This window comes from Ictalurus punctatus, chromosome 13 (genome assembly GCF_001660625.3).
Source record: "Ictalurus punctatus breed USDA103 chromosome 13, Coco_2.0, whole genome shotgun sequence".
Classification (NCBI taxonomy): domain Eukaryota; kingdom Metazoa; phylum Chordata; class Actinopteri; order Siluriformes; family Ictaluridae; genus Ictalurus; species Ictalurus punctatus.
Window position 1 is genome coordinate 2671232 of NC_030428.2, and position 27147 is coordinate 2698378.

Here is a 27147-nt window from a genome sequence, read left to right on the forward strand (position 1 = left end):
ACAGTCTTTCAGACCCTCGACCGAGGGTGCAGCAACTGGTCAGGTTGTCAGAAGTGGGATTTGAACCCACGCCTCCAGAGGAGACTGCGACCTTAACGCAGCGCCTTAGACCGCTCGGCCATCCTGACACACTGACGCTGTGCGTCGTGGACCATGCACGATGCACATTATGTTGACCATATGAGTCGTATATACACTTGTCTAACTGGTCGAATATCTACGGCAGTGATTTAAAGGGAACCCATGCAGTATTTTGACCCAAATGTTTCCAGGAGAGGACAACACTTTTTAAGGTGACATACCTGGATTTTTAACGGCTCCATAGCTTCTCATACAAGCTTGGGTAACAGCCACAGCAAACCAGACACTGAGATGAACAACGCCCGAGTCTGGCATCTCACAATTCAATAGTGGGCAAGCGGTAATATCTGACTGAAGACTTTGTACAATAGCAGGTATGCAATGATTGTTTACTCTTATTGATAATTCTTACGGTTGATAGGGAAGAGGTCACTCAGCATTATTGTTACAACTGATACCCTAACAATGGCTCTGACCTGTCTGAATCATTTGGTAAGTGCTACTCGTTGGGGTAGTTGCTTGTTGCTTACAAGTTGGGGCAACTTTCAGTGAATTTGGACACCACGGATGTGTGAAACTATAATCACATTCATCGTTGTTGAGATTCTAACTTGAGTCTTTCTCTTCATAAATATTTCTTAAAATTCTTGCACAGATATTTAGTGAAACATACGCTGAAATCTCTTAGAGCAATACCTTTGAATACATCAGTGAAAGCATCATTTGGCTGTGTACCTACTCTCAATCTAGAGTGATAACTGCCTGTCAATGTGTGAATCACCTGGTTCATTCACATGGAGTGATCTGCCATCATCACTTCTATTGTCACATTGGATTCTGTGGGTTGGACTGTGAATCATCTCAAGTTATGATCAGACTCTGAGCATTCAAAGGAACAACACTTGACTCAGGCCCCTCAGAATGAAATGGTGGTCAACTGGTAAATTCTCAGTGGACAACTTCTAGGATAGCGGGAATGTAGTGATTATATTTGTTGTGGTGAATGCGGCAGGAGAAGATGCAAAGAAGCAGACCACCCATCTGTCTTATTGTCACGGTCGTTATTCTATCAATGGCTCTGACCTTCCTGAATGGTAAGTGCTATTTGTTGGGGTGCTTTTGGGTGATTGAAGCAACTAAAGATACTTCCTTTTTTTTCATTTTATTATTTATTTATTTATTGATTGATTGATATTTTTTTGTTTATTCATTTATTTATTTATTCGTTTATTTTTTCAATTGATTAAACGTTAAACAGTTCGGACAACATCCAATACTTTCAAAAGAAAGCACAATTAGACTTCTTCAAATAGGAGCACTTGATTTACAATATATTCATAAGCGCTTCTCGTTGGGGCGGTCTCCTCTGTGCATTTGCCTTTACCGTCTTCTGTGACTTGTGCAATGTGTCTCTGGATGTTAGCCCAGTTGTTTCACATATACTTCGGTTTTAATGTCGTTTTCTGCAAGCTTTGGTACCTTTCAGTGACAGCAATAATAGGAAATGTTGAAACCGTAATATTGTTTCACTTCATAAAGATTTAGTTAAACTGTTCCCAGTGTATTTGGTGTAATTTATTCTGTGTACAGTTTTTTTCTTTCTTTATTTCTTTATTCACATGAACTGCTTAACGATCGTCAGCGATTTTGTCCCTTTGGATTTGGATGTGGGTTGGATGCGAACCATCATCTGGGCAGCTCCTGAATGTTTAAAGGAACAACACCAGACTCTTGGGTCCCTCAGAATGAAAAGCATCCATTGGTTCAATTGGTAAATTCTCAGTACAACAGCAGGTATGCAACAACTGTAAACTTTTAATAGCATTTAAGGTACATGGTGTTTCAGGGAAGAATCCAGACAGGTTTGTCCTCACTCTTGCTACCCCAGCACTGGAATCACAAACCAAATCTCAGACGTAGTTGGCAGGATTCGGACCTGCGCGGGGAAACCCCAATGGATTTCAAGTCCATCGCCTTAACCACTCGGCCACAACTACGTAAAAAGCCTTGCTTCAGCATGGACCACTGTCTGATCGTATTTGATCCATGCACTTTGTTTCAGAATGTATAGGCTTCCGTTAGGGACCCTGCTCAGGTATTTCGGCAACACAACGAGGCAGTGTAGTTGGTTCCCTCGGCAACCAGCCACGGAGCGTGCCATAGAATCAAGACAGTGTTATAGTTTAGGACTAGAATGGGCTTCAGTGAACAACTCTTAAGCATAGTGTGGCAAACAGAAGCTTAAACCTGTTTGTAAGCGTTCTAAACTATACATTTCAAGTGACTTACTTCAAAATGAATTCCATGCAAAGAGGAACTATGTTACAAACAGTCTTTCAGACCCTCGACCGAGGGTGCAGCAACTGGGCTGATTGTCAGAAGTGGGATTTGAGTCCACGCCTCCAGACTGCTACCTGAACGCAGCACCTTGGACTGCTCTGCCATCCTGATCTGGAGAAGAAGCTCAAGTTTGAACCCCAGAATGGGCTACAAGGAGGAGTTCAAACTTGAACCCTAAACTATGCAGGGACATTTCAAGGGATTTCTTGAAAGAGGAACAGCCAAACAACCCCTCAACAGAGTGCAGCAAAGGCTCTAAATGTCAGGAGCGGGATATAAACCCACGCCTCCAGGGGAGACCGCTCGGCCATCCTGACACGTTGAAGCTGCGCGGCGTGGACCGTGCACGATGCACATTATGTTGAGTCGTGTGCTAGTCGTATAAACACTTGTCTGACTGGTCGAATATCTACGGGCAGTGATTTAAAGGGAACCCATGCAGTATTTTGACCCAAATGTTTCCAGGAGAGGACAACACTTTTTAAGGTGACATACCTGGATTTTTAACGGCTCCATAGCTTGTCATACAAGCTTGGGTAACAGCCACAACAAACCAGACACTGAAATGAACAACGCCCGAGTCTGGCATCTCACAATTCAATAGTGGGCAAGCGGTAATATCTGACTGAAGACTTTGTACAATAGCAGGTATGCAATGATTGTTTACTCTTATTGATAATTCTTACGGTTGATAGGGAAGAGGTCACTCAGCATTATTGTTACAACTGATACCCTAACAATGGCTCTGACCTGTCTGAATCATTTGGTAAGTGCTACTTGTTGGGGTAGTTGCTTGTTGCTTACAAGTTGGGGCAACTTTCAGTGAATTTGGACACCACGGATGTGTGAAACTATAATCACATTCATCGTTGTTGAGATTCTAACTTGAGTCTTTCTCTTCATAAATATTTCTTAAAATTCTTGCACAGATATTTAGTGAAACATACGCTGAAATCTCTTAGAGCAATACCTTTGAATACATCAGTGAAAGCATCATTTGGCTGTGTACCTACTCTCAATCTAGAGTGATAACTGCCTGTCAATGTGTGAATCACCTGGTTCATTCACATGGAGTGATCTGCCATCATCACTTCTATTGTCACATTGGATTCTGTGGGTTGGACTGTGAATCATCTCAAGTTATGATCAGACTCTGAGCATTCAAAGGAACAACACTTGACTCAGGCCCCTCAGAATGAAATGGTGGTCAACTGCTAAATTCTCAGTGGACAACTTCTAGGATAGCGGGAATGTAGTGATTATATTTGTTGTGGTGAATACGGCAGGAGAAGATGCAAAGAAGCAGACCACCCATCTGTCTTATTGTCACGGTCGTTATTCTATCAATGGCTCTGACCTTCCTGAATGGTAAGTGCTATTTGTTGGGGTGCTTTTGGATGATTGAAGCAACTAAAGATACTTCCTTTTTTTTTCATTTTATTATTTTTTGATTGATTGATTGATTGATATTATTTTGTTTATTCATTTATTTATTTATTAGTTTATTTTTTCAATTGATTAAACGTTAAACAGTTCGGACAACATCCAATACTTTCAAAAGAAAGCACAATTAGATTTCTTCAAATAGGAGCACTTGATTTACAATATATTCATAAGCGCTTCTCGTTGGGGCGGTCTCCTCTGTGTATTTGCCTTTACCGTCTTCTGTGACTGGTGCAATGTGTCTCTGGATGTTACCCCAGTTGTATCACATATACTTTGGTTTTAATGTCATTTTCTGCAAGCTTTGGTACCTTTCAGTGACAGCAATAATAGGAAATGTTGAAACCGTAATATTGTTTCACTTCATAAAGATTTAGTTAAACTGTTCCCAGTGTATTTGGTGTAATTTATTCTGTGTACAGTTTTTTTCTTTCTTTATTTCTTTATTCACATGAACTGCTTAACGATCGTCAGCGCTTTTGTCCCTTTGGATTTGGATGTGGGTTGGATGCGAACCATCATCTGGGCAGCTCCTGAATGTTTAAAGGAACAACACCAGACTCTTGGGTCCCTCAGAATGAAAAGCATTCATTCAATTGGTAAATTCCCAGTACAACAGCAGGTATGCAACAACTGTAAACTTTTAATAGCATTTAAGGTACATGGTGTTTCAGGGAAGAATCCAGACAGGTTTGTCCTCACTCTTGCTACCCCAGCACTGGAATCACAAACCAAATCTCAGACGTAGTTGGCAGGATTCAGACCTGCGCGGGGAAACCCCAATGGATTTCAAGTCCATCGCCTTAACCACTCGGCCACAACTACGTAAAAAGCCTTGCTTCAGCATGGACCACTGTCTGATCGTATTTGATCCATGCACTTTGTTTCAGAATGTATAGGCTTCCGTTAGGGACCCTGCTCAGGTATTTCGGCAACACAACGAGGCAGTGTAGTTGGTTCCCTCGGCAACCAGCCACGGAGCGTGCCATAGAATCAAGACAGTGTTATAGTTTAGGACTAGAATGGGCTTCAGTGAACAACTCTTAAGCATAGTGTGGCAAACAGAAGCTTAAACCTGTTTGTAAGCGTTCTAAACTATACATTTCAAGTGACTTACTTCAAAATGAATTCCATGCAAAGAGGAACTACGTTACAAACAGTCTTTCAGACCCTCGACCGAGGGTGCAGCAACTGGTCAGGTTGTCAGAAGTGGGATTTGAACCCACGCCTCCAGAGGAGACTGCGACCTTAACGCAGCGCCTTAGACCGCTCGGCCATCCTGACACACTGACGCTGTGCGTCGTGGACCATGCACGATGCACATTATGTTGACCATATGAGTCGTATATACACTTGTCTAACTGGTCGAATATCTACGGCAGTGATTTAAAGGGAACCCATGCAGTATTTTGACCCAAATGTTTCCAGGAGAGGACAACACTTTTTAAGGTGACATACCTGGATTTTTAACGGCTCCATAGCTTCTCATACAAGCTTGGGTAACAGCCACAGCAAACCAGACACTGAGATGAACAACGCCCGAGTCTGGCATCTCACAATTCAATAGTGGGCAAGCGGTAATATCTGACTGAAGACTTTGTACAATAGCAGGTATGCAATGATTGTTTACTCTTATTGATAATTCTTACGGTTGATAGGGAAGAGGTCACTCAGCATTATTGTTACAACTGATACCCTAACAATGGCTCTGACCTGTCTGAATCATTTGGTAAGTGCTACTCGTTGGGGTAGTTGCTTGTTGCTTACAAGTTGGGGCAACTTTCAGTGAATTTGGACACCACGGATGTGTGAAACTATAATCACATTCATCGTTGTTGAGATTCTAACTTGAGTCTTTCTCTTCATAAATATTTCTTAAAATTCTTGCACAGATATTTAGTGAAACATACGCTGAAATCTCTTAGAGCAATACCTTTGAATACATCAGTGAAAGCATCATTTGGCTGTGTACCTACTCTCAATCTAGAGTGATAACTGCCTGTCAATGTGTGAATCACCTGGTTCATTCACATGGAGTGATCTGCCATCATCACTTCTATTGTCACATTGGATTCTGTGGGTTGGACTGTGAATCATCTCAAGTTATGATCAGACTCTGAGCATTCAAAGGAACAACACTTGACTCAGGCCCCTCAGAATGAAATGGTGGTCAACTGGTAAATTCTCAGTGGACAACTTCTAGGATAGCGGGAATGTAGTGATTATATTTGTTGTGGTGAATGCGGCAGGAGAAGATGCAAAGAAGCAGACCACCCATCTGTCTTATTGTCACGGTCGTTATTCTATCAATGGCTCTGACCTTCCTGAATGGTAAGTGCTATTTGTTGGGGTGCTTTTGGGTGATTGAAGCAACTAAAGATACTTCCTTTTTTTTCATTTTATTATTTATTTATTTATTGATTGATTGATATTTTTTTGTTTATTCATTTATTTATTTATTCGTTTATTTTTTCAATTGATTAAACGTTAAACAGTTCGGACAACATCCAATACTTTCAAAAGAAAGCACAATTAGACTTCTTCAAATAGGAGCACTTGATTTACAATATATTCATAAGCGCTTCTCGTTGGGGCGGTCTCCTCTGTGCATTTGCCTTTACCGTCTTCTGTGACTTGTGCAATGTGTCTCTGGATGTTAGCCCAGTTGTTTCACATATACTTCGGTTTTAATGTCGTTTTCTGCAAGCTTTGGTACCTTTCAGTGACAGCAATAATAGGAAATGTTGAAACCGTAATATTGTTTCACTTCATAAAGATTTAGTTAAACTGTTCCCAGTGTATTTGGTGTAATTTATTCTGTGTACAGTTTTTTTCTTTCTTTATTTCTTTATTCACATGAACTGCTTAACGATCGTCAGCGATTTTGTCCCTTTGGATTTGGATGTGGGTTGGATGCGAACCATCATCTGGGCAGCTCCTGAATGTTTAAAGGAACAACACCAGACTCTTGGGTCCCTCAGAATGAAAAGCATCCATTGGTTCAATTGGTAAATTCTCAGTACAACAGCAGGTATGCAACAACTGTAAACTTTTAATAGCATTTAAGGTACATGGTGTTTCAGGGAAGAATCCAGACAGGTTTGTCCTCACTCTTGCTACCCCAGCACTGGAATCACAAACCAAATCTCAGACGTAGTTGGCAGGATTCGGACCTGCGCGGGGAAACCCCAATGGATTTCAAGTCCATCGCCTTAACCACTCGGCCACAACTACGTAAAAAGCCTTGCTTCAGCATGGACCACTGTCTGATCGTATTTGATCCATGCACTTTGTTTCAGAATGTATAGGCTTCCGTTAGGGACCCTGCTCAGGTATTTCGGCAACACAACGAGGCAGTGTAGTTGGTTCCCTCGGCAACCAGCCACGGAGCGTGCCATAGAATCAAGACAGTGTTATAGTTTAGGACTAGAATGGGCTTCAGTGAACAACTCTTAAGCATAGTGTGGCAAACAGAAGCTTAAACCTGTTTGTAAGCGTTCTAAACTATACATTTCAAGTGACTTACTTCAAAATGAATTCCATGCAAAGAGGAACTATGTTACAAACAGTCTTTCAGACCCTCGACCGAGGGTGCAGCAACTGGGCTGATTGTCAGAAGTGGGATTTGAGTCCACGCCTCCAGACTGCTACCTGAACGCAGCACCTTGGACTGCTCTGCCATCCTGATCTGGAGAAGAAGCTCAAGTTTGAACCCCAGAATGGGCTACAAGGAGGAGTTCAAACTTGAACCCTAAACTATGCAGGGACATTTCAAGGGATTTCTTGAAAGAGGAACAGCCAAACAACCCCTCAACAGAGTGCAGCAAAGGCTCTAAATGTCAGGAGCGGGATATAAACCCACGCCTCCAGGGGAGACCGCTCGGCCATCCTGACACGTTGAAGCTGCGCGGCGTGGACCGTGCACGATGCACATTATGTTGAGTCGTGTGCTAGTCGTATAAACACTTGTCTGACTGGTCGAATATCTACGGGCAGTGATTTAAAGGGAACCCATGCAGTATTTTGACCCAAATGTTTCCAGGAGAGGACAACACTTTTTAAGGTGACATACCTGGATTTTTAACGGCTCCATAGCTTGTCATACAAGCTTGGGTAACAGCCACAACAAACCAGACACTGAAATGAACAACGCCCGAGTCTGGCATCTCACAATTCAATAGTGGGCAAGCGGTAATATCTGACTGAAGACTTTGTACAATAGCAGGTATGCAATGATTGTTTACTCTTATTGATAATTCTTACGGTTGATAGGGAAGAGGTCACTCAGCATTATTGTTACAACTGATACCCTAACAATGGCTCTGACCTGTCTGAATCATTTGGTAAGTGCTACTTGTTGGGGTAGTTGCTTGTTGCTTACAAGTTGGGGCAACTTTCAGTGAATTTGGACACCACGGATGTGTGAAACTATAATCACATTCATCGTTGTTGAGATTCTAACTTGAGTCTTTCTCTTCATAAATATTTCTTAAAATTCTTGCACAGATATTTAGTGAAACATACGCTGAAATCTCTTAGAGCAATACCTTTGAATACATCAGTGAAAGCATCATTTGGCTGTGTACCTACTCTCAATCTAGAGTGATAACTGCCTGTCAATGTGTGAATCACCTGGTTCATTCACATGGAGTGATCTGCCATCATCACTTCTATTGTCACATTGGATTCTGTGGGTTGGACTGTGAATCATCTCAAGTTATGATCAGACTCTGAGCATTCAAAGGAACAACACTTGACTCAGGCCCCTCAGAATGAAATGGTGGTCAACTGCTAAATTCTCAGTGGACAACTTCTAGGATAGCGGGAATGTAGTGATTATATTTGTTGTGGTGAATACGGCAGGAGAAGATGCAAAGAAGCAGACCACCCATCTGTCTTATTGTCACGGTCGTTATTCTATCAATGGCTCTGACCTTCCTGAATGGTAAGTGCTATTTGTTGGGGTGCTTTTGGATGATTGAAGCAACTAAAGATACTTCCTTTTTTTTTCATTTTATTATTTTTTGATTGATTGATTGATTGATATTATTTTGTTTATTCATTTATTTATTTATTAGTTTATTTTTTCAATTGATTAAACGTTAAACAGTTCGGACAACATCCAATACTTTCAAAAGAAAGCACAATTAGATTTCTTCAAATAGGAGCACTTGATTTACAATATATTCATAAGCGCTTCTCGTTGGGGCGGTCTCCTCTGTGTATTTGCCTTTACCGTCTTCTGTGACTGGTGCAATGTGTCTCTGGATGTTACCCCAGTTGTATCACATATACTTTGGTTTTAATGTCATTTTCTGCAAGCTTTGGTACCTTTCAGTGACAGCAATAATAGGAAATGTTGAAACCGTAATATTGTTTCACTTCATAAAGATTTAGTTAAACTGTTCCCAGTGTATTTGGTGTAATTTATTCTGTGTACAGTTTTTTTCTTTCTTTATTTCTTTATTCACATGAACTGCTTAACGATCGTCAGCGCTTTTGTCCCTTTGGATTTGGATGTGGGTTGGATGCGAACCATCATCTGGGCAGCTCCTGAATGTTTAAAGGAACAACACCAGACTCTTGGGTCCCTCAGAATGAAAAGCATTCATTCAATTGGTAAATTCCCAGTACAACAGCAGGTATGCAACAACTGTAAACTTTTAATAGCATTTAAGGTACATGGTGTTTCAGGGAAGAATCCAGACAGGTTTGTCCTCACTCTTGCTACCCCAGCACTGGAATCACAAACCAAATCTCAGACGTAGTTGGCAGGATTCGGACCTGCGCGGGGAAACCCCAATGGATTTCAAGTCCATCGCCTTAACCACTCGGCCACAACTACGTAAAAAGCCTTGCTTCAGCATGGACCACTGTCTGATCGTATTTGATCCATGCACTTTGTTTCAGAATGTATAGGCTTCCGTTAGGGACCCTGCTCAGGTATTTCGGCAACACAACGAGGCAGTGTAGTTGGTTCCCTCGGCAACCAGCCACGGAGCGTGCCATAGAATCAAGACAGTGTTATAGTTTAGGACTAGAATGGGCTTCAGTGAACAACTCTTAAGCATAGTGTGGCAAACAGAAGCTTAAACCTGTTTGTAAGCGTTCTAAACTATACATTTCAAGTGACTTACTTCAAAATGAATTCCATGCAAAGAGGAACTACGTTACAAACAGTCTTTCAGACCCTCGACCGAGGGTGCAGCAACTGGTCAGGTTGTCAGAAGTGGGATTTGAGTCCACGCCTCCAGACTGCTACCTGAACGCAGCACCTTGGACTGCTCTGCCATCCTGATCTGGAGAAGAAGCTCAAGTTTGAACCCCAGAATGGGCTACAAGGAGGAGTTCAAACTTGAACCCTAAACTATGCAGGGACATTTCAAGGGATTTCTTGAAAGAGGAACAGCCAAACAACCCCTCAACAGAGTGCAGCAAAGGCTCTAAATGTCAGGAGCGGGATATAAACCCACGCCTCCAGGGGAGACCGCTCGGCCATCCTGACACGTTGAAGCTGCGCGTCGTGGACCGTGCACGATGCACATTATGTTGAGTCGTGTGCTAGTCGTATAAACACTTGTCTGACTGGTCGAATATCTACGGGCAGTGATTTAAAGGGAACCCATGCAGTATTTTGACCCAAATGTTTCCAGGAGAGGACAACACTTTTTAAGGTGACATACCTGGATTTTTAACGGCTCCATAGCTTGTCATACAAGCTTGGGTAACAGCCACAGCAAACCAGACACTGAGATGAACAACGCCCGAGTCTGGCATCTCACAATTCAATAGTGGGCAAGCGGTAATATCTGACTGAAGACTTTGTACAATAGCAGGTATGCAATGATTGTTTACTCTTATTGATAATTCTTACGGTTGATAGGGAAGAGGTCACTCAGCATTATTGTTACAACTGATACCCTAACAATGGCTCTGACCTGTCTGAATCAATTGGCAAGTTTGCTACTTGTTGGGGTAGTTGCTTGTTGCTTACAAGTTGGGGCAACTTTCAGTGAATTTGGACACCACGGATGTGTGAAACTATAATCACATTCATCGTTGTTGAGATTCTAACTTGAGTCTTTCTCTTCATAAATATTTCTTAAAATTCTTGCACAGATATTTAGTGAAACATACGCTGAAATCTCTTAGAGCAATACCTTTGAATACATCAGTGAAAGCATCATTTGGCTGTGTACCTACTCTCAATCTAGAGTGATAACTGCCTGTCAATGTGTGAATCACCTGGTTCATTCACATGGAGTGATCTGCCATCATCACTTCTATTGTCACATTGGATTCTGTGGGTTGGACTGTGAATCATCTCAAGTTATGATCAGACTCTGAGCATTCAAAGGAACAACACTTGACTCAGGCCCCTCAGAATGAAATGGTGGTCAACTGCTAAATTCTCAGTGGACAACTTCTAGGATAGCGGGAATGTAGTGATTATATTTGTTGTGGTGAATGCGGCAGGAGAAGATGCAAAGAAGCAGACCACCCATCTGTCTTATTGTCACGGTCGTTATTCTATCAATGGCTCTGACCTTCCTGAATGGTAAGTGCTATTTGTTGGGGTGCTTTTGGGTGATTGAAGCAACTAAAGATACTTCCTTTTTTTTCATTTTATTATTTATTTATTTATTGATTGATTGATATTTTTTTGTTTATTCATTTATTTATTTATTCGTTTATTTTTTCAATTGATTAAACGTTAAACAGTTCGGACAACATCCAATACTTTCAAAAGAAAGCACAATTAGACTTCTTCAAATAGGAGCACTTGATTTACAATATATTCATAAGCGCTTCTCGTTGGGGCGGTCTCCTCTGTGCATTTGCCTTTACCGTCTTCTGTGACTGGTGCAATGTGTCTCTGGATGTTACCCCAGTTGTATCACATATACTTCGGTTTTAATGTCATTTTCTGCAAGCTTTGGTACCTTTCAGTGACAGCAATAATAGGAAATGTTGAAACCGTAATATTGTTTCACTTCATAAAGATTTAGTTAAACTGTTCCCAGTGTATTTGGTGTAATTTATTCTGTGTACAGTTTTTTTCTTTCTTTATTTCTTTATTCACATGAACTGCTTAACGATCGTCAGCGATTTTGTCCCTTTGGATTTGGATGTGGGTTGGATGCGAACCATCATCTGGGCAGCTCCTGAATGTTTAAAGGAACAACACCAGACTCTTGGGTCCCTCAGAATGAAAAGCATTCATTCAATTGGTAAATTCCCAGTACAACAGCAGGTATGCAACAACTGTAAACTTTTAATAGCATTTAAGGTACATGGTGTTTCAGGGAAGAATCCAGACAGGTTTGTCCTCACTCTTGCTACCCCAGCACTGGAATCACAAACCAAATCTCAGACGTAGTTGGCAGGATTCGGACCTGCGCGGGGAAACCCAATGGATTTCAAGTCCATCGCCTTAACCACTCGGCCACAACTACGTAAAAAGCCTTGCTTCAGCATGGACCACTGTCTGATCGTATTTGATCCATGCACTTTGTTTCAGAATGTATAGGCTTCCGTTAGGGACCCTGCTCAGGTATTTCGGCAACACAACGAGGCAGTGTAGTTGGTTCCCTCGGCAACCAGCCACGGAGCGTGCCATAGAATCAAGACAGTGTTATAGTTTAGGACTAGAATGGGCTTCAGTGAACAACTCTTAAGCATAGTGTGGCAAACAGAAGCTTAAACCTGTTTGTAAGCGTTCTAAACTATACATTTCAAGTGACTTACTTCAAAATGAATTCCATGCAAAGAGGAACTACGTTACAAACAGTCTTTCAGACCCTCGACCGAGGGTGCAGCAACTGGTCAGGTTGTCAGAAGTGGGATTTGAGTCCACGCCTCCAGACTGCTACCTGAACGCAGCACCTTGGACTGCTCTGCCATCCTGATCTGGAGAAGAAGCTCAAGTTTGAACCCCAGAATGGGCTACAAGGAGGAGTTCAAACTTGAACCCTAAACTATGCAGGGACATTTCAAGGGATTTCTTGAAAGAGGAACAGCCAAACAACCCCTCAACAGAGTGCAGCAAAGGCTCTAAATGTCAGGAGCGGGATTTAAACCCACGCCTCCAGGGGAGACCGCTCGGCCATCCTGACACTTTGAAGCTGCGCGTCGTGGACCGTGCACGATGCACATTATGTTGAGTCGTGTGCTAGTCGTATAAACACTTGTCTGACTGGTCGAATATCTACGGGCAGTGATTTAAAGGGAACCCATGCAGTATTTTGACCCAAATGTTTCCAGGAGAGGACAACACTTTTTAAGGTGACATACCTGGATTTTTAACAGCTCCATAGCTTGTCATACAAGCTTGGGTAACAGCCACAACAAACCAGACACTGAAATGAACAACGCCCGAGTCTGGCATCTCACAATTCAATAGTGGGCAAGCGGTAATATCTGACTGAAGACTTTGTACAATAGCAGGTATGCAATGATTGTTTACGCTTATTGATAATTCTTACGGTTGATAGGGAAGAGGTCACTCAGCATTATTGTTACAACTGATACCCTAACAATGGCTCTGACCTGTCTGAATCATTTGGCAAGTGCTACTTGTTGGGGTAGTTGCTTGTTGCTTACAAGTTGGGGCAACTTTCAGTGAATTTGGACACCACGGATGTGTGAAACTATAATCACATTCATCGTTGTTGAGATTCTAACTTGAGTCTTTCTCTTCATAAATATTTCTTAAAATTCTTGCACAGATATTTAGTGAAACATACGCTGAAATCTCTTGGAGCAATACCTTTGAATACATCAGTGAAAGCATCATTTGGCTGTGTACCTACTCTCAATCTAGAGTGATAACTGCCTGTCAATGTGTGAATCACCTGGTTCATTCACATGGAGTGATCTGCCGTCATCACTTCTATTGTCACATTGGATTCTGTGGGTTGGACTGTGAATCATCTCAAGTTATGATCAGACTCTGAGCATTCAAAGGAACAACACTTGACTCAGGCCCCTCAGAATGAAATGGTGGTCAACTGCTAAATTCTCAGTGGACAACTTCTAGGATAGCGGGAATGTAGTGATTATATTTGTTGTGGTGAATACGGCAGGAGAAGATGCAAAGAAGCAGACCACCCATCTGTCTTATTGTCACAGTCGTTATTCTATCAATGGCTCTGACCTTCCTGAATGGTAAGTGCTATTTGTTGGGGTGCTTTTGGATGATTGAAGCAACTAAAGATACTTCCTTTTTTTTTCATTTTATTATTTTTTGATTGATTGATTGATTGATATTATTTTGTTTATTCATTTATTTATTTATTAGTTTATTTTTTCAATTGATTAAACGTTAAACAGTTCGGACAACATCCAATACTTTCAAAAGAAAGCACAATTAGATTTCTTCAAATAGGAGCACTTGATTTACAATATATTCATAAGCGCTTCTCGTTGGGGCGGTCTCCTCTGTGTATTTGCCTTTACCGTCTTCTGTGACTGGTGCAATGTGTCTCTGGATGTTACCCCAGTTGTATCACATATACTTTGGTTTTAATGTCATTTTCTACAAGCTTTGGTACCTTTCAGTGACAGCAATAATAGGAAATGTTGAAACCGTAATATTGTTTCACTTCATAAAGATTTAGTTAAACTGTTCCCAGTGTATTTGGTGTAATTTATTCTGTGTACAGTTTTTTTCTTTCTTTATTTCTTTATTCACATGAACTGCTTAACGATCGTCAGCGCTTTTGTCCCTTTGGATTTGGATGTGGGTTGGATGCGAACCATCATCTGGGCAGCTCCTGAATGTTTAAAGGAACAACACCAGACTCTTGGGTCCCTCAGAATGAAAAGCATCCATTGGTTCAATTGGCAAATTCCCAGTACAACAGCAGGTATGCAACAACTGTAAACTTTTAATAGCATTTAAGGTACATGGTGTTCCAGTGAAGAATACAGTCAGGCTTGTGGTCATTCTGTCTACCCCAGCAACGGAATCACAAACCAAATCGCAGACGTAGTTGGCAGGATTCGAACCTGCGCGGGGAAACCCCAATGGATTTCTAGTCCATCGCCTTAACCACTCGGCCACAACTACGTAAAAAGCCTTGCTTCAGCATGGACCACTGTCTGATCGTATTTGATCCATGCACTTTGTTTCAGAATGTATAGGCTTCCGTCAGGGACCCTGCTCAGGCATTTCGGCAACACAACGAGGCAGTGTAGTCGGTTCCCTCGGCAACCATCCATGGACAGTGCCATAGAATCAAGACAGTGTTGTAGTTTAAGCCTAGAATGGGCTTCAGTGAACAACTCTTAAGCATAGTGAGGCAAACAGAAGCTTCAACCTATTTGTAAGCGTTCTAAACTTGATTTACAATATATTCATAAGCGCTTCTCGTTGGGGTGGTCTCCTCTGTGCATTTGCCTTTACCGTCTTCTGTGACTTGTGCAATGTGTCTCTGGATGTTACCCCAGTTGTATCACATATACTTCGGTTTTAATGTCGTTTTCTGCAAGCTTTGGTACCTTTCAGTGACAGCAATAATAGGAAATGTTGAAACCGTAATATTGTTTCACTTCATAAAGATTTAGTTAAACTGTTCCCAGTGCATTTGGTGTAATTTATTCTGTGTACAGTTTTTTTCTTTCTTTATTTCTTTATTCACATGAACTGCTTAACGATCGTCAGCGATTTTGTCCCTTTGGATTTGGATGTGGGTTGGATGCGAACCATCATCTGGGCAGCTCCTGAATGTTTAAAGGAACAACACCAGACTCTTGGGTCCCTCAGAATGAAAAGCATCCATTGGTTCAATTGGTAAATTCCCAGTACAACAGCAGGTATGCAACAACTGTAAACTTTTAATAGCATTTAAGGTACATGGTGTTTCAGGGAAGAATCCAGACAGGTTTGTCCTCACTCTTGCTACCCCAGCACTGGAATCACAAACCAAATCTCAGACGTAGTTGGCAGGATTCGGACCTGCGCGGGGAAACCCCAATGGATTTCAAGTCCATCGCCTTAACCACTCGGCCACAACTACGTAAAAAGCCTTGCTTCAGCATGGACCACTGTCTGATCGTATTTGATCCATGCACTTTGTTTCAGAATGTATAGGCTTCCGTTAGGGACCCTGCTCAGGTATTTCGGCAACACAACGAGGCAGTGTAGTTGGTTCCCTCGGCAACCAGCCACGGAGCGTGCCATAGAATCAAGACAGTGTTATAGTTTAGGACTAGAATGGGCTTCAGTGAACAACTCTTAAGCATAGTGTGGCAAACAGAAGCTTAAACCTGTTTGTAAGCGTTCTAAACTATACATTTCAAGTGACTTACTTCAAAATGAATTCCATGCAAAGAGGAACTACGTTACAAACAGTCTTTCAGACCCTCGACCGAGGGTGCAGCAACTGGGCTGATTGTCAGAAGTGGGATTTGAGTCCACGCCTCCAGACTGCTACCTGAACGCAGCACCTTGGACTGCTCTGCCATCCTGATCTGGAGAAGAAGCTCAAGTTTGAACCCCAGAATGGGCTACAAGGAGGAGTTCAAACTTGAACCCTAAACTATGCAGGGACATTTCAAGGGATTTCTTGAAAGAGGAACAGCCAAACAACCCCTCAACAGAGTGCAGCAAAGGCTCTAAATGTCAGGAGCGGGATATAAACCCACGCCTCCAGGGGAGACCGCTCGGCCATCCTGACACGTTGAAGCTGCGCGTCGTGGACCGTGCACGATGCACATTATGTTGAGTCGTGTGCTAGTCGTATAAACACTTGTCTGACTGGTCGAATATCTACGGGCAGTGATTTAAAGGGAACCCATGCAGTATTTTGACCCAAATGTTTCCAGGAGAGGACAACACTTTTTAAGGTGACATACCTGGATTTTTAACGGCTCCATAGCTTGTCATACAAGCTTGGGTAACAGCCACAGCAAACCAGACACTGAGATGAACAACGCCCGAGTCTGGCATCTCACAATTCAATAGTGGGCAAGCGGTAATATCTGACTGAAGACTTTGTACAATAGCAGGTATGCAATGATTGTTTACTCTTATTGATAATTCTTACGGTTGATAGGGAAGAGGTCACTCAGCATTATTGTTACAACTGATACCCTAACAATGGCTCTGACCTGTCTGAATCATTTGGTAAGTGCTACTTGTTGGGGTAGTTGCTTGTTGCTTACAAGTTGGGGCAACTTTCAGTGAATTTGGACACCACGGATGTGTGAAACTATAATCACATTCATCGTTGTTGAGATTCTAACTTGAGTCTTTCTCTTCATAAATATTTCTTAAAATTCTTGCACAGATATTTAGTGAAACATACGCTGAAATCTCTTAGAGCAATACCTTTGAATACTTCAGTGAAAGCATCATTTGGCTGTGTACCTACTCTCAATCTAGAGTGATAACTGCCTGTCAATGTGTGAATCACCTGGTTCATTCACATGGAGTGATCTGCCATCATCACTTCTATTGTCACATTGGATTCTGTGGGTTGGACTGTGAATCATCTCAAGTTATGATCAGACTCTGAGCATTCAAAGGAACAACACTTGACTCAGGCCCCTCAGAATGAAATGGTGGTCAACTGCTAAATTCTCAGTGGACAACTTCTAGGATAGCGGGAATGTAGTGATTATATTTGTTGTGGTGAATGCGGCAGGAGAAGATGCAAAGAAGCAGACCACCCATCTGTCTTATTGTCACGGTCGTTATTCTATCAATGGCTCTGACCTTCCTGAATGGTAAGTGCTATTTGTTGGGGTGCTTTTGGGTGATTGAAGCAACTAAAGATACTTCCTTTTTTTTCATTTTATTATTTATTTATTTATTGATTGATTGATATTTTTTTGTTTATTCATTTATTTATTTATTCGTTTATTTTTTCAATTGATTAAACGTTAAACAGTTCGGACAACATCCAATACTTTCAAAAGAAAGCACAATTAGACTTCTTCAAATAGGAGCACTTGATTTACAATATATTCATAAGCGCTTCTCGTTGGGGCGGTCTCCTCTGTGCATTTGCCTTTACCGTCTTCTGTGACTGGTGCAATGTGTCTCTGGATGTTACCCCAGTTGTATCACATATACTTCGGTTTTAATGTCATTTTCTGCAAGCTTTGGTACCTTTCAGTGACAGCAATAATAGGAAATGTTGAAACCGTAATATTGTTTCACTTCATAAAGATTTAGTTAAACTGTTCCCAGTGTATTTGGTGTAATTTATTCTGTGTACAGTTTTTTTCTTTCTTTATTTCTTTATTCACATGAACTGCTTAACGATCGTCAGCGATTTTGTCCCTTTGGATTTGGATGTGGGTTGGATGCGAACCATCATCTGGGCAGCTCCTGAATGTTTAAAGGAACAACACCAGACTCTTGGGTCCCTCAGAATGAAAAGCATTCATTCAATTGGTAAATTCCCAGTACAACAGCAGGTATGCAACAACTGTAAACTTTTAATAGCATTTAAGGTACATGGTGTTTCAGGGAAGAATCCAGACAGGTTTGTCCTCACTCTTGCTACCCCAGCACTGGAATCACAAACCAAATCTCAGACGTAGTTGGCAGGATTCGGACCTGCGCGGGGAAACCCCAATGGATTTCAAGTCCATCGCCTTAACCACTCGGCCACAACTACGTAAAAAGCCTTGCTTCAGCATGGACCACTGTCTGATCGTATTTGATCCATGCACTTTGTTTCAGAATGTATAGGCTTCCGTTAGGGACCCTGCTCAGGTATTTCGGCAACACAACGAGGCAGTGTAGTTGGTTCCCTCGGCAACCAGCCACGGAGCGTGCCATAGAATCAAGACAGTGTTATAGTTTAGGACTAGAATGGGCTTCAGTGAACAACTCTTAAGCATAGTGTGGCAAACAGAAGCTTAAACCTGTTTGTAAGCGTTCTAAACTTGATTTACAATATATTCATAAGCGCTTCTCGTTGGGGCGGTCTCCTCTGTGCATTTGCCTTTACCGTCTTCTGTGACTTGTGCAATGTGTCTCTGGATGTTAGCCCAGTTGTATCACATATACTTCGGTTTTAATGTCGTTTTCTGCAAGCTTTGGTACCTTTCAGTGACAGCAATAATAGGAAATGTTGAAACCGTAATATTGTTTCACTTCATAAAGATTTAGTTAAACTGTTCCCAGTGTATTTGGTGTAATTTATTCTGTGTACAGTTTTTTTCTTTCTTTATTTCTTTATTCACATGAACTGCTTAACGATCGTCAGCGATTTTGTCCCTTTGGATTTGGATGTGGGTTGGATCCGAACCATCATCTGGGCAGCTCCTGAATGTTTAAAGGAACAACACCAGACTCTTGGGTCCCTCAGAATGAAAAGCATCCATTGGTTCAATTGGTAAATTCTCAGTACAACAGCAGGTATGCAACAACTGTAAACTTTTAATAGCATTTAAGGTACATGGTGTTTCAGGAAAGAATCCAGACAGGTTTGTCCTCACTCTTGCTACCCCAGCACTGGAATCACAAACCAAATCTCAGACGTAGTTGGCAGGATTCGGACCTGCGCGGGGAAACCCCAATGGATTTCAAGTCCATCGCCTTAACCACTCGGCCACAACTACGTAAAAAGCCTTGCTTCAGCATGGACCACTGTCTGATCGTATTTGATCCATGCACTTTGTTTCAGAATGTATAGGCTTCCGTCAGGGACCCTGCTCAGGCATTTCGGCAACACAACGAGGCAGTGTAGTCGGTTCCCTCGGCAACCATCCATGGACAGTGCCATAGAATCAAGACAGTGTTGTAGTTTAAGCCTAGAATGGGCTTCAGTGAACAACTCTTAAGCATAGTGAGGCAAACAGAAGCTTCAACCTATTTGTAAGCGTTCTAAACTTGATTTACAATATATTCATAAGCGCTTCTCGTTGGGGCGGTCTCCTCTGTGCATTTGCCTTTACCGTCTTCTGTGACTTGTGCAATGTGTCTCTGGATGTTAGCCCAGTTGTATCACATATACTTCGGTTTTAATGTCGTTTTCTGCAAGCTTTGGTACCTTTCAGTGACAGCAATAATAGGAAATGTTGAAACCGTAATAGTGTTTCACTTCATAAAGATTTAGTTAAACTGTTCCCAGTGCATTTGGTGTAATTTATTCTGTGTACAGTTTTTTTCTTTCTTTATTTCTTTATTCACATGAACTGCTTAACGATCGTCAGCGATTTTGTCCCTTTGGATTTGGATGTGGGTTGGATGCGAACCATCATCTGGGCAGCTCCTGAATGTTTAAAGGAACAACACCAGACTCTTGGGTCCCTCAGAATGAAAAGCATCCATTGGTTCAATTGGTAAATTCTCAGTACAACAGCAGGTATGCAACAACTGTAAACTTTTAATAGCATTTAAGGTACATGGTGTTTCAGGGAAGAATCCAGACAGGTTTGTCCTCACTCTTGCTACCCCAGCACTGGAATCACAAACCAAATCTCAGACGTAGTTGGCAGGATTCGGACCTGCGCGGGGAAACCCCAATGGATTTCAAGTCCATCGCCTTAACCACTCGGCCACAACTACGTAAAAAGCCTTGCTTCAGCATGGACCACTGTCTGATCGTATTTGATCCATGCACTTTGTTTCAGAATGTATAGGCTTCCGTTAGGGACCCTGCTCAGGTATTTCGGCAACACAACGAGGCAGTGTAGTTGGTTCCCTCGGCAACCGGCCACGGAGCGTGCCATAGAATCAAGACAGTGTTATAGTTTAGGACTAGAATGGGCTTCAGTGAACAACTCTTAAGCATAGTGTGGCAAACAGAAGCTTAAACCTGTTTGTAAGCGTTCTAAACTAAACATTTCAAGTGACTTACTTCAAAATGAATTCCATGCAAAGAGGAACTACGTTACAAACAGTCTTTCAGACCCTCGACCGAGGGTGCAGCAACTGGTCAGGTTGTCAGAAGTGGGATTTGAACCCACTCCTCCAGAGGAGACTGCGACCTTAACGCAGTACCTTGGACTGCTCTGCCAAGACTGCTCTGCTCTGGAGAAGAAGCTCAAGTTTGAACCCCAGAATGGGCTACAAGGAGGAGTTCAAACTTGAACCCAGGCACCCTAAACTATGCAGGGACATTTCAAGGGATTTCTTGAAAGAGGAACAGCCAAATAACCCCTCAACAGAGTGCAGCAAAGGCTCTAAATGTCAGGAGTGGGATTTGAACCCACGCCTCCAGGGGAGACTGCGACCTGAACGCAGCGCCTTAGACCGCTCGGCCATCCTGACACTTTGAAGCTGCGCGTCGTGGACCGTGCACGATGCACATTATGTTGAGTCGTGTGCTAGTCGTATAAACACTTGTCTGACTGGTCGAATATCTACGGGCAGTGATTTAAAGGGAACCCATGCAGTATTTTGACCCAAATGTTTCCAGGAGAGGACAACACTTTTTAAGGTGACATACCTGGACTTTTAACAGCTCCATAGCTTGTCATACAAGCTTGGGTAACAGCCACAACAAACCAGACACTGAAATGAACAACGCCCGAGTCTGGCATCTCACAATTCAATAGTGGGCAAGCGGTAATATCTGACTGAAGACTTTGTACAATAGCAGGTATGCAATGATTGTTTACGCTTATTGATAATTCTTACGGTTGATAGGGAAGAGGTCACTCAGCATTATTGTTACAACTGATACCCTAACAATGGCTCTGACCTGTCTGAATCATTTGGTAAGTGCTACTTGTTGGGGTAGTTGCTTGTTGCTTACAAGTTGGGGCAACTTTCAGTGAATTTGGACACCACGGATGTGTGAAACTATAATCACATTCATCGTTGTTGAGATTCTAACTTGAGTCTTTCTCTTCATAAATATTTCTTAAAATTCTTGCACAGATATTTAGTGAAACATACGCTGAAATCTCTTGGAGCAATACCTTTGAATACATCAGTGAAAGCATCATTTGGCTGTGTACCTACTCTCAATCTAGAGTGATAACTGCCTGTCAATGTGTGAATCACCTGGTTCATTCACATGGAGTGATCTGCCGTCATCACTTCTATTGTCACATTGGATTCTGTGGGTTGGACTGTGAATCATCTCAAGTTATGATCAGACTCTGAGCATTCAAAGGAACAACACTTGACTCAGGCCCCTCAGAATGAAATGGTGGTCAACTGCTAAATTCTCAGTGGACAACTTCTAGGATAGCGGGAATGTAGTGATTATATTTGTTGTGGTGAATACGGCAGGAGAAGATGCAAAGAAGCAGACCACCCATCTGTCTTATTGTCACAGTCGTTATTCTATCAATGGCTCTGACCTTCCTGAATGGTAAGTGCTATTTGTTGGGGTGCTTTTGGATGATTGAAGCAACTAAAGATACTTCCTTTTTTTTTCATTTTATTATTTTTTGATTGATTGATTGATTGATATTATTTTGTTTATTCATTTATTTATTTATTAGTTTATTTTTTCAATTGATTAAACGTTAAACAGTTCGGACAACATCCAATACTTTCAAAAGAAAGCACAATTAGATTTCTTCAAATAGGAGCACTTGATTTACAATATATTCATAAGCGCTTCTCGTTGGGGCGGTCTCCTCTGTGCATTTGCCTTTACCGTCTTCTGTGACTTGTGCAATGTGTCTCTGGATGTTAGCCCAGTTGTATCACATATACTTCGGTTTTAATGTCGTTTTCTGCAAGCTTTGGTACCTTTCAGTGACAGCAATAATAGGAAATGTTGAAACCGTAATATTGTTTCACTTCATAAAGATTTAGTTAAACTGTTCCCAGTGCATTTGGTGTAATTTATTCTGTGTACAGTTTTTTTCTTTCTTTATTTCTTTATTCACATGAACTGCTTAACGATCGTCAGCGATTTTGTCCCTTTGGATTTGGATGTGGGTTGGATGCGAACCATCATCTGGGCAGCTCCTGAATGTTTAAAGGAACAACACCAGACTCTTGGGTCCCTCAGAATGAAAAGCATCCATTGGTTCAATTGGTAAATTCCCAGTACAACAGCAGGTATGCAACAACTGTAAACTTTTAATAGCATTTAAGGTACATGGTGTTTCAGGGAAGAATCCAGACAGGTTTGTCCTCACTCTTGCTACCCCAGCACTGGAATCACAAACCAAATCTCAGACGTAGTTGGCAGGATTCGGACCTGCGCGGGGAAACCCCAATGGATTTCAAGTCCATCGCCTTAACCACTCGGCCACAACTACGTAAAAAGCCTTGCTTCAGCATGGACCACTGTCTGATCGTATTTGATCCATGCACTTTGTTTCAGAATGTATAGGCTTCCGTTAGGGACCCTGCTCAGGTATTTCGGCAACACAACGAGGCAGTGTAGTTGGTTCCCTCGGCAACCAGCCACGGAGCGTGCCATAGAATCAAGACAGTGTTATAGTTTAGGACTAGAATGGGCTTCAGTGAACAACTCTTAAGCATAGTGTGGCAAACAGAAGCTTAAACCTGTTTGTAAGCGTTCTAAACTATACATTTCAAGTGACTTACTTCAAAATGAATTCCATGCAAAGAGGAACTACGTTACAAACAGTCTTTCAGACCCTCGACCGAGGGTGCAGCAACTGGGCTGATTGTCAGAAGTGGGATTTGAGTCCACGCCTCCAGACTGCTACCTGAACGCAGCACCTTGGACTGCTCTGCCATCCTGATCTGGAGAAGAAGCTCAAGTTTGAACCCCAGAATGGGCTACAAGGAGGAGTTCAAACTTGAACCCTAAACTATGCAGGGACATTTCAAGGGATTTCTTGAAAGAGGAACAGCCAAACAACCCCTCAACAGAGTGCAGCAAAGGCTCTAAATGTCAGGAGCGGGATATAAACCCACGCCTCCAGGGGAGACCGCTCGGACATCCTGACACGTTGAAGCTGCGCGTCGTGGACCGTGCACGATGCACATTATGTTGAGTCGTGTGCTAGTCGTATAAACACTTGTCTGACTGGTCGAATATCTACGGGCAGTGATTTAAAGGGAACCCATGCAGTATTTTGACCCAAATGTTTCCAGGAGAGGACAACACTTTTTAAGGTGACATACCTGGATTTTTAACGGCTCCATAGCTTGTCATACAAGCTTGGGTAACAGCCACAGCAAACCAGACACTGAGATGAACAACGCCCGAGTCTGGCATCTCACAATTCAATAGTGGGCAAGCGGTAATATCTGACTGAAGACTTTGTACAATAGCAGGTATGCAATGATTGTTTACTCTTATTGATAATTCTTACGGTTGATAGGGAAGAGGTCACTCAGCATTATTGTTACAACTGATACCCTAACAATGGCTCTGACCTGTCTGAATCATTTGGTAAGTGCTACTTGTTGGGGTAGTTGCTTGTTGCTTACAAGTTGGGGCAACTTTCAGTGAATTTGGACACCACGGATGTGTGAAACTATAATCACATTCATCGTTGTTGAGATTCTAACTTGAGTCTTTCTCTTCATAAATATTTCTTAAAATTCTTGCACAGATATTTAGTGAAACATACGCTGAAATCTCTTAGAGCAATACCTTTGAATACTTCAGTGAAAGCATCATTTGGCTGTGTACCTACTCTCAATCTAGAGTGATAACTGCCTGTCAATGTGTGAATCACCTGGTTCATTCACATGGAGTGATCTGCCATCATCACTTCTATTGTCACATTGGATTCTGTGGGTTGGACTGTGAATCATCTCAAGTTATGATCAGACTCTGAGCATTCAAAGGAACAACACTTGACTCAGGCCCCTCAGAATGAAATGGTGGTCAACTGCTAAATTCTCAGTGGACAACTTCTAGGATAGCGGGAATGTAGTGATTATATTTGTTGTGGTGAATGCGGCAGGAGAAGATGCAAAGAAGCAGACCACCCATCTGTCTTATTGTCACGGTCGTTATTCTATCAATGGCTCTGACCTTCCTGAATGGTAAGTGCTATTTGTTGGGGTGCTTTTGGGTGATTGAAGCAACTAAAGATACTTCCTTTTTTTTCATTTTATTATTTATTTATTTATTGATTGATTGATATTTTTTTGTTTATTCATTTATTTATTTATTCGTTTATTTTTTCAATTGATTAAACGTTAAACAGTTCGGACAACATCCAATACTTTCAAAAGAAAGCACAATTAGACTTCTTCAAATAGGAGCACTTGATTTACAATATATTCATAAGCGCTTCTCGTTGGGGCGGTCTCCTCTGTGCATTTGCCTTTACCGTCTTCTGTGACTGGTGCAATGTGTCTCTGGATGTTACCCCAGTTGTATCACATATACTTCGGTTTTAATGTCATTTTCTGCAAGCTTTGGTACCTTTCAGTGACAGCAATAATAGGAAATGTTGAAACCGTAATATTGTTTCACTTCATAAAGATTTAGTTAAACTGTTCCCAGTGTATTTGGTGTAATTTATTCTGTGTACAGTTTTTTTCTTTCTTTATTTCTTTATTCACATGAACTGCTTAACGATCGTCAGCGATTTTGTCCCTTTGGATTTGGATGTGGGTTGGATGCGAACCATCATCTGGGCAGCTCCTGAATGTTTAAAGGAACAACACCAGACTCTTGGGTCCCTCAGAATGAAAAGCATTCATTCAATTGGTAAATTCCCAGTACAACAGCAGGTATGCAACAACTGTAAACTTTTAATAGCATTTAAGGTACATGGTGTTTCAGGGAAGAATCCAGACAGGTTTGTCCTCACTCTTGCTACCCCAGCACTGGAATCACAAACCAAATCTCAGACGTAGTTGGCAGGATTCGGACCTGCGCGGAGAAACCCCAATGGATTTCAAGTCCATCGCCTTAACCACTCGGCCACAACTACGTAAAAAGCCTTGCTTCAGCATGGACCACTGTCTGATCGTATTTGATCCATGCACTTTGTTTCAGAATGTATAGGCTTCCGTTAGGGACCCTGCTCAGGTATTTCGGCAACACAACGAGGCAGTGTAGTTGGTTCCCTCGGCAACCAGCCACGGAGCGTGCCATAGAATCAAGACAGTGTTATAGTTTAGGACTAGAATGGGCTTCAGTGAACAACTCTTAAGCATAGTGTGGCAAACAGAAGCTTAAACCTGTTTGTAAGCGTTCTAAACTTGATTTACAATATATTCATAAGCGCTTCTCGTTGGGGCGGTCTCCTCTGTGCATTTGCCTTTACCGTCTTCTGTGACTTGTGCAATGTGTCTCTGGATGTTAGCCCAGTTGTATCACATATACTTCGGTTTTAATGTCGTTTTCTGCAAGCTTTGGTACCTTTCAGTGACAGCAATAATAGGAAATGTTGAAACCGTAATATTGTTTCACTTCATAAAGATTTAGTTAAACTGTTCCCAGTGTATTTGGTGTAATTTATTCTGTGTACAGTTTTTTTCTTTCTTTATTTCTTTATTCACATGAACTGCTTAACGATCGTCAGCGATTTTGTCCCTTTGGATTTGGATGTGGGTTGGATGCGAACCATCATCTGGGCAGCTCCTGAATGTTTAAAGGAACAACACCAGACTCTTGGGTCCCTCAGAATGAAAAGCATTCATTCATTCATTCAATTGGTAAATTCCCAGTACAACAGCAGGTATGCAACAACTGTAAACTTTTAATAGCATTTAAGGTACATGGTGTTTCAGGGAAGAATCCAGACAGGTTTGTCCTCACTCTTGCTACCCCAGCACTGGAATCACAAACCAAATCTCAGACGTAGTTGGCAGGATTCGGACCTGCGCGGGGAAACCCCAATGGATTTCAAGTCCATCGCCTTAACCACTCGGCCACAACTACGTAAAAAGCCTTGCTTCAGCATGGACCACTGTCTGATCGTATTTGATCCATGCACTTTGTTTCAGAATGTATAGGCTTCCGTTAGGGACCCTGCTCAGGTATTTCGGCAACACAACGAGGCAGTGTAGTTGGTTCCCTCGGCAACCACCCACGGAGCGTGCCATAGAATCAAGACAGTGTTATAGTTTAGGACTAGAATGGGCTTCAGTGAACAACTCTTAAGCATTTCATAGTGTGGCAAACAGAAGCTTAAACCTGTTTGTAAGCGTTCTAAACTAAACATTTCAAGTGACTTACTTCAAAATGAATTCCATGCAAAGAGGAACTATGTTACAAACAGTCTTTCAGACCCTCGACCGAGGGTGCAGCAACTGGTCAGGTTGTCAGAAGTGGGATTTGAACCCACTCCTCCAGAGGAGACTGCGACCTTAACGCAGCACCTTGGACTGCTCTGCCAAGACTGCTCTGCTCTGGAGAAGAAGCTCAAGTTTGAACCCCAGAATGGGCTACAAGGAGGAGTTCAAACTTGAAC

At 42.0% G+C, this 27147-nt stretch overlaps 13 non-coding genes across 13 annotated transcripts; all 13 read right to left on the bottom strand.

Moving 5' to 3' along the window:
• Positions 1–45: 45 nt before the first annotated feature.
• On the bottom strand, positions 46–128 carry trnal-aag (transfer RNA leucine (anticodon AAG)). The gene has a single exon. It is a non-coding gene; the product is annotated as a tRNA-Leu (tRNA).
• Positions 129–1996: 1868 nt separating this feature from the next.
• Positions 1997–2078, bottom strand: trnas-uga (transfer RNA serine (anticodon UGA)). The gene has a single exon. It is a non-coding gene; the product is annotated as a tRNA-Ser (tRNA).
• A 2987-nt stretch (positions 2079–5065) lies between these two features.
• On the bottom strand, positions 5066–5148 carry trnal-aag (transfer RNA leucine (anticodon AAG)). Its single transcript has one exon. It is a non-coding gene; the product is annotated as a tRNA-Leu (tRNA).
• Positions 5149–7016: 1868 nt separating this feature from the next.
• Positions 7017–7098, bottom strand: trnas-uga (transfer RNA serine (anticodon UGA)). Its single transcript has one exon. It is a non-coding gene; the product is annotated as a tRNA-Ser (tRNA).
• A 2529-nt stretch (positions 7099–9627) lies between these two features.
• Positions 9628–9709, bottom strand: trnas-uga (transfer RNA serine (anticodon UGA)). The gene has a single exon. It is a non-coding gene; the product is annotated as a tRNA-Ser (tRNA).
• Positions 9710–14853: 5144 nt separating this feature from the next.
• trnas-aga (transfer RNA serine (anticodon AGA)) lies at positions 14854–14935 on the bottom strand. The gene has a single exon. It is a non-coding gene; the product is annotated as a tRNA-Ser (tRNA).
• Positions 14936–15802: 867 nt separating this feature from the next.
• On the bottom strand, positions 15803–15884 carry trnas-uga (transfer RNA serine (anticodon UGA)). The gene has a single exon. It is a non-coding gene; the product is annotated as a tRNA-Ser (tRNA).
• A 2528-nt stretch (positions 15885–18412) lies between these two features.
• Positions 18413–18494, bottom strand: trnas-uga (transfer RNA serine (anticodon UGA)). The gene has a single exon. It is a non-coding gene; the product is annotated as a tRNA-Ser (tRNA).
• An 867-nt stretch (positions 18495–19361) lies between these two features.
• Positions 19362–19443, bottom strand: trnas-uga (transfer RNA serine (anticodon UGA)). The gene has a single exon. It is a non-coding gene; the product is annotated as a tRNA-Ser (tRNA).
• An 867-nt stretch (positions 19444–20310) lies between these two features.
• Positions 20311–20392, bottom strand: trnas-uga (transfer RNA serine (anticodon UGA)). Its single transcript has one exon. It is a non-coding gene; the product is annotated as a tRNA-Ser (tRNA).
• A 622-nt stretch (positions 20393–21014) lies between these two features.
• trnal-cag (transfer RNA leucine (anticodon CAG)) lies at positions 21015–21097 on the bottom strand. Its single transcript has one exon. It is a non-coding gene; the product is annotated as a tRNA-Leu (tRNA).
• Positions 21098–22970: 1873 nt separating this feature from the next.
• trnas-uga (transfer RNA serine (anticodon UGA)) lies at positions 22971–23052 on the bottom strand. Its single transcript has one exon. It is a non-coding gene; the product is annotated as a tRNA-Ser (tRNA).
• A 3481-nt stretch (positions 23053–26533) lies between these two features.
• On the bottom strand, positions 26534–26615 carry trnas-uga (transfer RNA serine (anticodon UGA)). Its single transcript has one exon. It is a non-coding gene; the product is annotated as a tRNA-Ser (tRNA).
• Between the last annotated feature and the right edge of the window lie 532 nt (positions 26616–27147).